General features: G+C 41.2%; 3 non-coding genes across 3 annotated transcripts; all 3 read left to right on the forward strand.

Annotated features, from left to right (window-relative positions):
- Positions 1-907: 907 nt before the first annotated feature.
- Positions 908-980, forward strand: trnar-ccu (transfer RNA arginine (anticodon CCU)). Its single transcript has one exon. It is a non-coding gene; the product is annotated as a tRNA-Arg (tRNA).
- Positions 981-2,111: 1,131 nt separating this feature from the next.
- Positions 2,112-2,184, forward strand: trnar-ccu (transfer RNA arginine (anticodon CCU)). The gene has a single exon. It is a non-coding gene; the product is annotated as a tRNA-Arg (tRNA).
- A 6,632-nt stretch (positions 2,185-8,816) lies between these two features.
- trnar-ccu (transfer RNA arginine (anticodon CCU)) lies at positions 8,817-8,889 on the forward strand. Its single transcript has one exon. It is a non-coding gene; the product is annotated as a tRNA-Arg (tRNA).
- Positions 8,890-9,786: the final 897 nt, after the last annotated feature.

Here is a 9,786-nt window from a genome sequence, read left to right on the forward strand (position 1 = left end):
CATCATATTTAGAAGACCTCATAGCACCATATCATCCCAGTAGACCACTTTGCTCTCAGAATGCAGGCCTACTTGTGGTTCCCAGAATTTCCAAAAGTAGAATGGGAGGTAGAGCCTTTAGCTATCAAGCTCCTCTCTTGTGAAACCAGCTCCCAGTTCAGATTCGGGAAGCAGACAGCCTCTCTACTTTTAAGTCTAGGCTTAAAACCTTCCTTTTTAATAAAGCATATAGTTATTTATAGTTATGCTGCCATAGGCTTAGACTGCTGGGGGACCCACCCCCCAATGCACTGAGCTCCTTTCCTCCTTTTGACCATCTCTCCTCTCCTCTCATCCCGCAATTGTCACCACTGTATGTCATTAACTCTGTGTGTTCTCTCCCGTAGTTGTCTTTGTCATCCTCTGTCCCCTTCTCTCTGTCCCTTTCTGCAGGTGTCCCCCGGCTTTGAAGCTGTGTGTCTTCCAGCGTGAAGCTACTGGTCCTACCAATCTGCCCAATGTTTTGTTTTTGCTTTTTGTTGCTCTGTTCTTTTCCCTCTCCCCTTTCCACTCACCCCAACCGGTCGAGGCAAATGGCCGTCCACCCTGAGCCTGGTTCTGCTGGAGGTTTCTTCCGTTAAAGGGAGTTTTTCCTCTCCACTGTTGCCTATGGCTTGCTCCAGGGGGAATTGTTGGGTTCTCTTTATATATCTTTATAATCTTGACTTTATTCTGTAAAGTGCCCTGAGATGACTTTGTTGTGAATTGGCACTATATAAATAAAGTTGAATTGAATTGAACTCACTATATCTACTGCATATGGGGCCATTATTGTGTTACCCAAAGCCAACATGGCATGTCTCACATTATGCTCTGTATAGGAAGCAACTGTTTGGTGGAAGAACTGATGAGTAAAGGTGATTGAGATGCCCCAGTGGCCTAATGGATAAGGCACTGGCCTCCTAAGCCAGGGATTGTGGGTTCAAGTCCCATCTGGGGTGAATGACAGCAGAGTGGCGCAGCGGAAGCGTGCTGGGCCCATAACCCAGAGGTCGATGGATCGAAACCATCCTCTGCTAACTGTGTTTTGTAAGCTGACTTAGGGCCTTTACAACCTCTTAGTAAAGTGAACCAGATACAGAAAGTACATATTCACCTACTATACAATTCCAGATGCATATCAGCTTGGGAATGCAATTATTGTATATTTCACATTCTTTTCTCTGCTCTTTCAAATGCTTTCCTCCATCTTACTATACTAACTGCTTTTATTGTCATTATTGTGCTACCCAAAGGGTTCGAGTCCAATCTGGGGTACAATGCCAGTTTCATATCAGCATGGCAATCTAGTTTCTACGTGTTTCACATCTTTTTCTTTGCACTTTTAAAAATTTCCCTTCTACTCACTATATCTACTGCATTTGGGGCCATTATTGTGTTACCCAAAGCCAACATGGCATGTCTCACATTATGCTCTGTCTAGGAAGCAACTGTTTGGTGGAAGAACTGATGAGTAAAGGTGTTTGAGAGGCCCCAGTGGCCTAATGGCTAAGGCACTGGCCTCTTAAGCCAGGGATTGTTGGTTCAAGTCCCATCTGGGGTGGTTGACAGCAGAGTGGCGCAGCGGAAGCGTGCTGGGCCCATAACCCAGAGGTCGATGGATCGAAACCATCCTCTGCTAACTGTGTTTTGTAAGCTGACTTAGGGCCTTTACAACCTCTTAGTAAAGTGAACCAGATACAGAAAGTACATATTCACCTACTATACAATTCCAGATGCATATCAGCTTGGGAATGCAATTATTGTATATTTCACATTCTTTTCTCTGCTCTTTCAAATGCTTTCCTCCATCTTACTATACTAACTGCTTTTATTGTCATTATTGGTCTACCCAAAGGGTTCGAGTCCAATCTGGGGTACAATGCCAGTTTCATATCAGCATGGCAATCTAGTTTCTACGTGTTTCACATCTTTTTCTTTGCACTTTTAAAAATTTCCCTTCTACTCACTATATCTACTGCATTTGGGGCCATTATTGTGTTACCCAAAGCCAACATGGCATGTCTCACATTATGCTCTGTCTAGGAAGCAACTGTTTGGTTGAAGAACTGATGAGTAAAGGTGTTTGAGAGGCCCCAGTGGCCTAATGGATAAGGCACTGGCCTCCTAAGCCAGGGATTGTGGGTTCAAGTCCCATCTGGGGTGGTTGACAGCAGAGTGGCGCAGCGGAAGCGTGCTGGGCCCATAACCCAGAGGTCGATGGATCGAAACCATCCTCTGCTAACTGTGTTTTGTAAGCTGACTTAGGGCCTTTGCAACTTTTTAGTAAAGTGAACCAGATACAGAATGTACATATTCACCTACTGTACAATTCCAGATGCATATCAGCTTGGGAATGCAATTTTTGTATATTTCACATTCTTTTCTCTGCTCTTTCAAATGCTTTCCTCAATCTTACTATACTAACTGCTTTTATTGTCATTATTGTGTTACCCAAAGGGTTCGAGTCCAATCTGGTTTGGTTGAAAGCAGAGTGGCGCAGCAGAAGTGTGCTGGGCCCATAACCCAGAGGTCGATGGATTGAATCCATCCTTTGCTAACTGTGTTTTGTAAAGTGATTTAGAGCCTTTACAATGTCTTAGTAAAATGAACCAGATACAGACAGTACATATTCATCCACTGTACAATTCCAGATGCATATCAGCTTGGGAATGCAATTTTTGTATATTTCAAATTCCTTTCTCTGCTCTTTCAAATGCTTTCGTCCATCTTACTATACTAACTGCTTTTATTGTCATTATTGTGTTACCCAAAGGGTTCGAGTCCAATCTGGTGTACAATGCCAGTTTCATCTCAGCATGGCAATCTAGTTTCTACGTATTTCACATCTTTTCCCTTCTACTCACTATATCTACTGCATTTGGGGCCATTACTGTGTTACCCAAAGCCAACATGGCATGTCTCACATTATGCTCTATATAGGAAGCAACTGTTAGTTGGAAGAACTGAGGAGTAAAGGTGTTTGTGATGCCCCAGTGGCCTAATGGATAATGCACTGGCCTCCTAAGCCAGGGATTGTGGGTTCGAGTCCCATCTGGGGTGGTTGACAGCAGAGTGGCGCAGCAGAAGCGTGCTGGGCCCATAACCCAGAGGTCAATAGATTGAAACCATCCTTTGCTAACTGTGTTTTGTAAGCTGACTTAGGGCCTTTACAACCTTTAAGTAAAGTGATCCAGATACAGAAAGTACATATTCACCTACTGTAATATTCCAGATGCATATCAGCTTGGGAATGCAATTTTTGTATATTTCACATTCTTTTCTCTGCTCTTTCAAATGCTTTCCTCCATCTTACTATACTAACTGCTTTTATTGTCATTATTGTGTTACCCAAAGGGTTCGAGTCCAATCTGGCGTGGTTGAAAGCAGAGTGGCGCAGCGGAAGCGTGCTGGGCCCATAACCCAGAGGTCGATGGATCGAAACCATCCTCTGCTAACTGTGTTTTGTAAGCTGACTTAGGGCCTTTACAACCTTTTAGTAAAGTGAACCAGATACAGAAAATACATATTCGCCTACTGTACAATTCCAGATGCATATCAGCTTGGGAATGCAATTTTTGTATATTTCACATTCTTTTCTCTGCTCTTTCAAATGCTTTCCTCCATCTTACTATACTAACTGCTTTTATTGTCATTATTGTGTTACCCAAAGGGTTCGACTCCAATCTGGTGTGGTTGAAAGCAGAGTGGCGCAGCGGAAGCGTGCTGGGCCCAAAACCCAGAGGTCGATGGGTCGAAACCATCCTCTGCTAACTGTGTTTTGTAAGCTGACTTAGGGCCTTTACAACCTCTTAGTAAAGTGAACCAGATACAGAAAGTACATATTCACCTACTGTACAATTCCAGATGCATATCCGCTTGGGAATGCAATTATTGTATATTTCACATTCTTTTCTCTGCTCTTTCAAATGCTTTCCTCCATCTTACTATACTAACTGCTTTTATTGTCATTATTGTGCTACCCAAAGGGTTCGAGTCCAATCTGGGGTACAATGCCAGTTTCATATCAGCATGGCAATCTAGTTTCTACGTGTTTCACATCTTTTTCTTTGCACTTTTAAAAATTTCCCTTCTACTCACTATATCTACTGCATTTGGGGCCATTATTGTGTTACCCAAAGCCAACATGGCATGTCTCACATTATGCTCTGTCTAGGAAGCAACTGTTTGGTGGAAGAACTGATGAGTAAAGGTGTTTGAGATGCCCCAGTGGCCTAATGGATAAGGCACTGGCGTTGAGTGAGGATTTTTAACTATAAGCTTTATCAAAAAGGAAAGTTTTAAGCCTAGTCTTAAAAGTAGAGAGGGTGTCTGCTCCCCGAATTTGGATTGGAAGCTGGTTCCACAGGAGAGGAGCTTGATAGCTAAGGGCTCTGCCTCCCATTCTACTTTTGCAAACTCTGGGAACCACAAGTAGGCCAGTATTTTGGGATCGAAGTGGTCTAATTGGGCGATACAGGACTATGAGATCTATTAAATATGATGGAGCTTGACCATTAAGAGCTTTGTATGTAAGGAGGAGGGTTTTGAACTCTATTCTAGATTTTATGGGAAGCCAATGAAGAGAAGCTAGTGAAGGTGAAATATGATCTCTCTTTCCTAATCCAGTCAGCACTCTTGCTGCAGCATTTTGGATTAATTGAAGGCTTTTTAGAGAGTTATTAGGACACCCCAGAAGTAGGGAATTACAGTAGTCCAACCTAGAAGTAACAAATGCATGGACAAGTTTTTCGGCATCACTTTGAGACAGGATGCTTCTAATTTTAGCAATGTTCCGTAGGTGGAAGAAGGCTGTTCTAGACATTTGTCTTTTATGTGACGTAAACGCCAAATCTTGGTCAAAGATAACTCCTAGGTTCCTCACCGTAGTACTAGAGGCCAAAGTTATGTCATCTAGAGTAACTATATTGTTAGACAGCATATTTCTCATGTTTTTAGGCCCAAAGAGGATGATTTCAGTTTTGTCTGAATTTAGAAGTAGGAAATTGTAGGACATCCAGTTCTTTATGTCTTTTAGACATGCTTCAAATTTGACTAATTGGTTAGTATCTTCTGGTTTCACAGATAAATAGAGCTGGGTATCATCTGCATATCAGTGGAAGTTTATGGAATGTTTCCTAATGATTTTGCCTAAAGGTGACATGTAGAGATTAAAAAGTATTGGTCCTAACACAGAGCCCTGTGGAACTCCATAGCTGACTTTGGTGCATAAAGAAGAGTCATCATTAACATGAACAAGTTGGAATCTGTCTGACAGATAAGATTTAAACCAATGTAATGTGGTTCCTTTAATCCCAAATCCATGTTCTAGTCTCTGTAATAAAATGTTGTGGTCAATGGTGTCAAATGCGGCACTAAGGTCTAGTAAGACGAGTACAGACACAAGTCCATTATCTGAAGCCAGGAGAAGATCATTGGAGACTTTTACCAGTGCTGTTTCTGTACTGTGATGAGCTCTAAATCCTGACTGAAAGTCTTCATACAAATTATTCCTGTAAAGGTGATCACATAATTGTTTTGCAACTACTTTTTCAAGGATTTTAGAAATAAACGGGAGATTTGATATTGGTCTATAGTTGGCTAAATCCCCTGGATCAAGACAAGGTTTTTTAAGTAATGGTTTGATTACAGCAACTTTATAGGCCTTTGGTACATAGCCAGTTTCTAAAGATAGGTTAATCAAATCTAATATGAAAGTGTCTATTAAAGGTAGAACATCTTTAAGCAATTTGGTTGGAACAGGGTCTAAAAGACATGTTGTTAGTTTTGAGGAGGCGGTAGTTGAACTTAGCTCAGTGAGATCTATGGGTGAAAAGCAGTCTAAGATGGATTGGGGCCTTATTGAGGATTCTATAGCTGTTGTACATGAAGATCTAGCCGTAATATTTGTAGGGAGGATCTGGTGAATCTTTTCCCTAATGGCTACAATTTTACTAGTAAAGAAAGTCATAAAGTCATTGCTGCTCAAAGTTAAGGGAATACTAGGCTCAACAGAACTATGGCTCTTAGTCAGCCTGGCTACAGTGCTGAACAGAAACCGGGGGTTGTTCTTGTTTTCCTCTATTAATGCGGAATAATATGCTGTTCTGGCATCACGGAGAGCTTTTTTGTATGTTTTTAAACTGTTTTTCCAGGCTAACCGGGATTCTTCTAAATTAGTGGAACACCACTTCCTCTCTAGCTTTCGTGTTGCCTGCTTTAAGCTGTGCATTTGTGAATTGTACCATGGAGGTCGGCTCCTCTGATTCACTGCCTTCTATTTCAAAGGGGCAACTGTATCTAGTATCCTACGCAGTGAGGCGGCAGAATCGTCAACTAAATAATCAATTTGCACAGGAGTAAGATGGCTACTCACCATAGTATTGACACATGGTGGTGAAAAAGATGAAGAAATAATTTCTTTAAATGTATTCACAGCATTTTCAGATAAACATCTGCTGTAGTGGAATTTTTTCCTAACTGCTGTATAGTCCGTTATTGTAAATTCAAATGTTATTAGAAAATGGTCAGACAGAAGAGAATTATGAGGAAATACTATTAAATTATCAGTTTCAATGCCATATGTAAGGACAAGGTCTAACGTGTGACTAAAACAATGAGTGGGTTTATTTACATTTTGGGAAAAACCAATTGAATCTAATAATGAATTAAACGCAGTGCTCAGACAGTTACTGTCAGCATCTACATGAATGTTAAAGTCACCCACTATAATGACTTTATCTGTACTAAGCACTAAATCAGATAGAAAATCAGAAAATTCAATCAAAAACTCTGAATAAGGGACTGGAGGACGGTACACGATAACAAATAATAGTGGTTTTTGAGTTTTCCAGTTTGGGTGTGAAAGGCTAAGAGTAAGACTCTCAAATGAGGTATAACTATGTTTAGGTCTAGGAATTATTGATAAGCTAGAGTGAAATATTGCTGCTACTCCTCCACCTCGGCCTGTGCATCTAGGAACATGATAATTAATATGACTTTGGGGGGTTGACTCATTTAAACTGACATATTCTTCCTGCTGCAACCACGTTTCAGTGAGACAAAATAAACCAATTTGATGATCATTTATCAAGTCATTTACTAACAAAGATTTAGAAGAGAGAGATCTGATGTTTAATAATCCACATTTAAAAGTTTTGGGTTTTGGTTCAGTATGAGCAGTTGTATTACCCAAAGGGTTCGAGTCCAATCTGGTGTGGTTCAAAGCAGAGTGGCGCAGCGGAAGCGTGCTGGGCCCATAACCCAGAGGTCGATGGATCGAAACCATCCTCTGCTAACTGTGTTTTGTAAGCTGACTTAGGGCCTTTACAACCTTTTAGTAAAGTGAACCAGATACAGAAAGTACATATTCACCTACTGTACAATTCCAGATGCATATGAGCTTGGGAATACAATTTATGTATATTTCACATTCTTTTCTCTGCTCTTTCAAATGCTTTCCTCCATCTTACTATACTAACTGCTTTTATTGTCATTATTGTGTTACCCAAAGGGTTCGAGTCCCATCTGGGGTGGTTGACAGCAGAGTGGCTCAGCGGAAGCGTGCTGGGCCCATAACCCAAAGGTCGATGGTTCGAAACTATCCTCTGCTAACTGTGTTTTGTAAGCTGACTTAGGGCCTTTACAACCTTTTAGTAAAGTGAACCAGATACAGAAAGTACATATTCACCTACTGTAATATTCCAGATGCATATCAGCTTGGGAATGCAATTTTTGTATATTTCACATTCTTTTCTCTGCTCTTTCAAATGCTTTCCTCCATCTTACTATACTAACTGCTTTTATTGTCATTATTGTGTTACCCAAAGGGTTCGAGTCCAATCTGGGGTACAATGCCAGTTTCATATCAGCATGGCATTCTAGTTTCTACGTGTTTCACATCTTTTTCTTTGCACTTTTAAAAATTTCCCTTCTACTCACTATATCTACTGCATTTGGGGCCATTATTGTGTTACCCAAAGCCAACATGGCATGGCTCACATTATGCTCTGTATAGGAAGCAACTGTTTGGTGGAAGAACTGATGAGTAAAGGTGTTTGAGATGCCCCAGTGGCCTATTGGATAAGGCACTGGCCTCCTAAGCCAGGGATTGTGGGTTCAAGTCCTATCTGGGGTGGTTGACAGCAGAGTGGTACAGCGGAAGCGTGCTGGACCCATAACCCAGAGGTCGATGGATCGAAACCATCCTCTGCTAACTGTGTTTTGTAAGCTGACTTAGGGCCTTTACAACCTTTTAGTAAACTGAACCAGATACAGAAAGTAAATATTCACCTCCTGTACAATTCCAGATGCATATCAGCTTGGGAATGCAATTTTTGTATATTTCAAATTCCTTTCTCTGCTCTTTTAAATGGTTTCCTCCATCTTACTATACTAACTGCTTTTATTGTCATTATTGTGTTACCCAAAGGGTTCGAGTCCAATCTGGGGTACAATGCCAGTTTCATATCAGCATTGGAAACTAGTTTCTATGTGTTTCACATCTTTTTCTTTGCACTTTTAAAAATTTCCCTTCTACTCACTATATCTACTACATTTGGGGCCATTATTGTGTTACCCAAAGGGTTCGAGTCCAATCTGGTGTACAATGCCAGTTTCATCTCAGCATGGCAATCTAGTTTCTAAGTATTTCACATCTTTTCCCTTCTACTCACTATATCTACTGCATTTGGGGCCATTACTGTGTTACCCAAAGCCAACATGGCATGTCTCACATTATGCTCTGTATAGGAAGCAACTGTTAGTTGGAAGAACTGAGGAGTAAAGGTGTTTGTGATGCCCCAGTGGCCTAATGGATAATGCACTGGCCTCCTAAGCCAGGGATTGTGGGTTCGAGTCCCATCTGGGGTGGTTGACAGCAGAGTGGCGCAGCAAAAGCGTGCTGGGCCCATAACCCAGAGGTCAATAGATCGAAACCATCCTCTGCTAACTGTGTTTTGTAAGCTGACTTAGGGCCTTTACAACCTCTTAGTAAAGTGAACCAGATACAGAAAGTACATATTCACCTACTGTACAATTCCAGATGCATATCCGCTTGGGAATGCAATTATTGTATATTTCACATTCTTTTCTCTGCTCTTTCAAATGCTTTCCTCCATCTTACTATACTAACTGCTTTTATTGTCATTATTGTGCTACCCAAAGGGTTCGAGTCCAATCTGGGGTACAATGCCAGTTTCATATCAGCATGGCAATCTAGTTTCTACGTGTTTCACATCTTTTTCTTTGCACTTTTAAAAATTTCCCTTCTACTCACTATATCTACTGCATTTGGGGCCATTATTGTGTTACCCAAAGCCAACATGGCATGTCTCACATTATGCTCTGTCTAGGAAGCAACTGTTTGGTGGAAGAACTGATGAGTAAAGGTGTTTGAGATGCCCCAGTGGCCTAATGGATAAGGCACTGGCGTTGAGTGAGGATTTTTAACTATAAGCTTTATCAAAAAGGAAAGTTTTAAGCCTAGTCTTAAAAGTAGAGAGGGTGTCTGCTCCACGAATTTGGATTGGAAGCTGGTTCCACAGGAGAGGAGCTTGATAGCTAAAGGCTCTGCCTCCCATTCTACTTTTGCAAACTCTGGGAACCACAAGTAGGCCAGTATTTTGGGATCGAAGTGGTCTAATTGGGCGATACAGGACTATGAGATCTTTTAAATATGATGGAGCTTGACCATTAAGAGCTTTGTATGTAAGGAGGAGGGTTTTGAACTCTATTCTAGATTTTATGGGAAGCCAATGAAGAGAAGCT

The sequence above is a fragment of the Channa argus genome, unplaced genomic scaffold (genome assembly GCF_033026475.1).
Source record: "Channa argus isolate prfri unplaced genomic scaffold, Channa argus male v1.0 Contig013, whole genome shotgun sequence".
In the NCBI taxonomy this organism is placed as follows: Eukaryota; Metazoa; Chordata; class Actinopteri; order Anabantiformes; family Channidae; genus Channa; species Channa argus.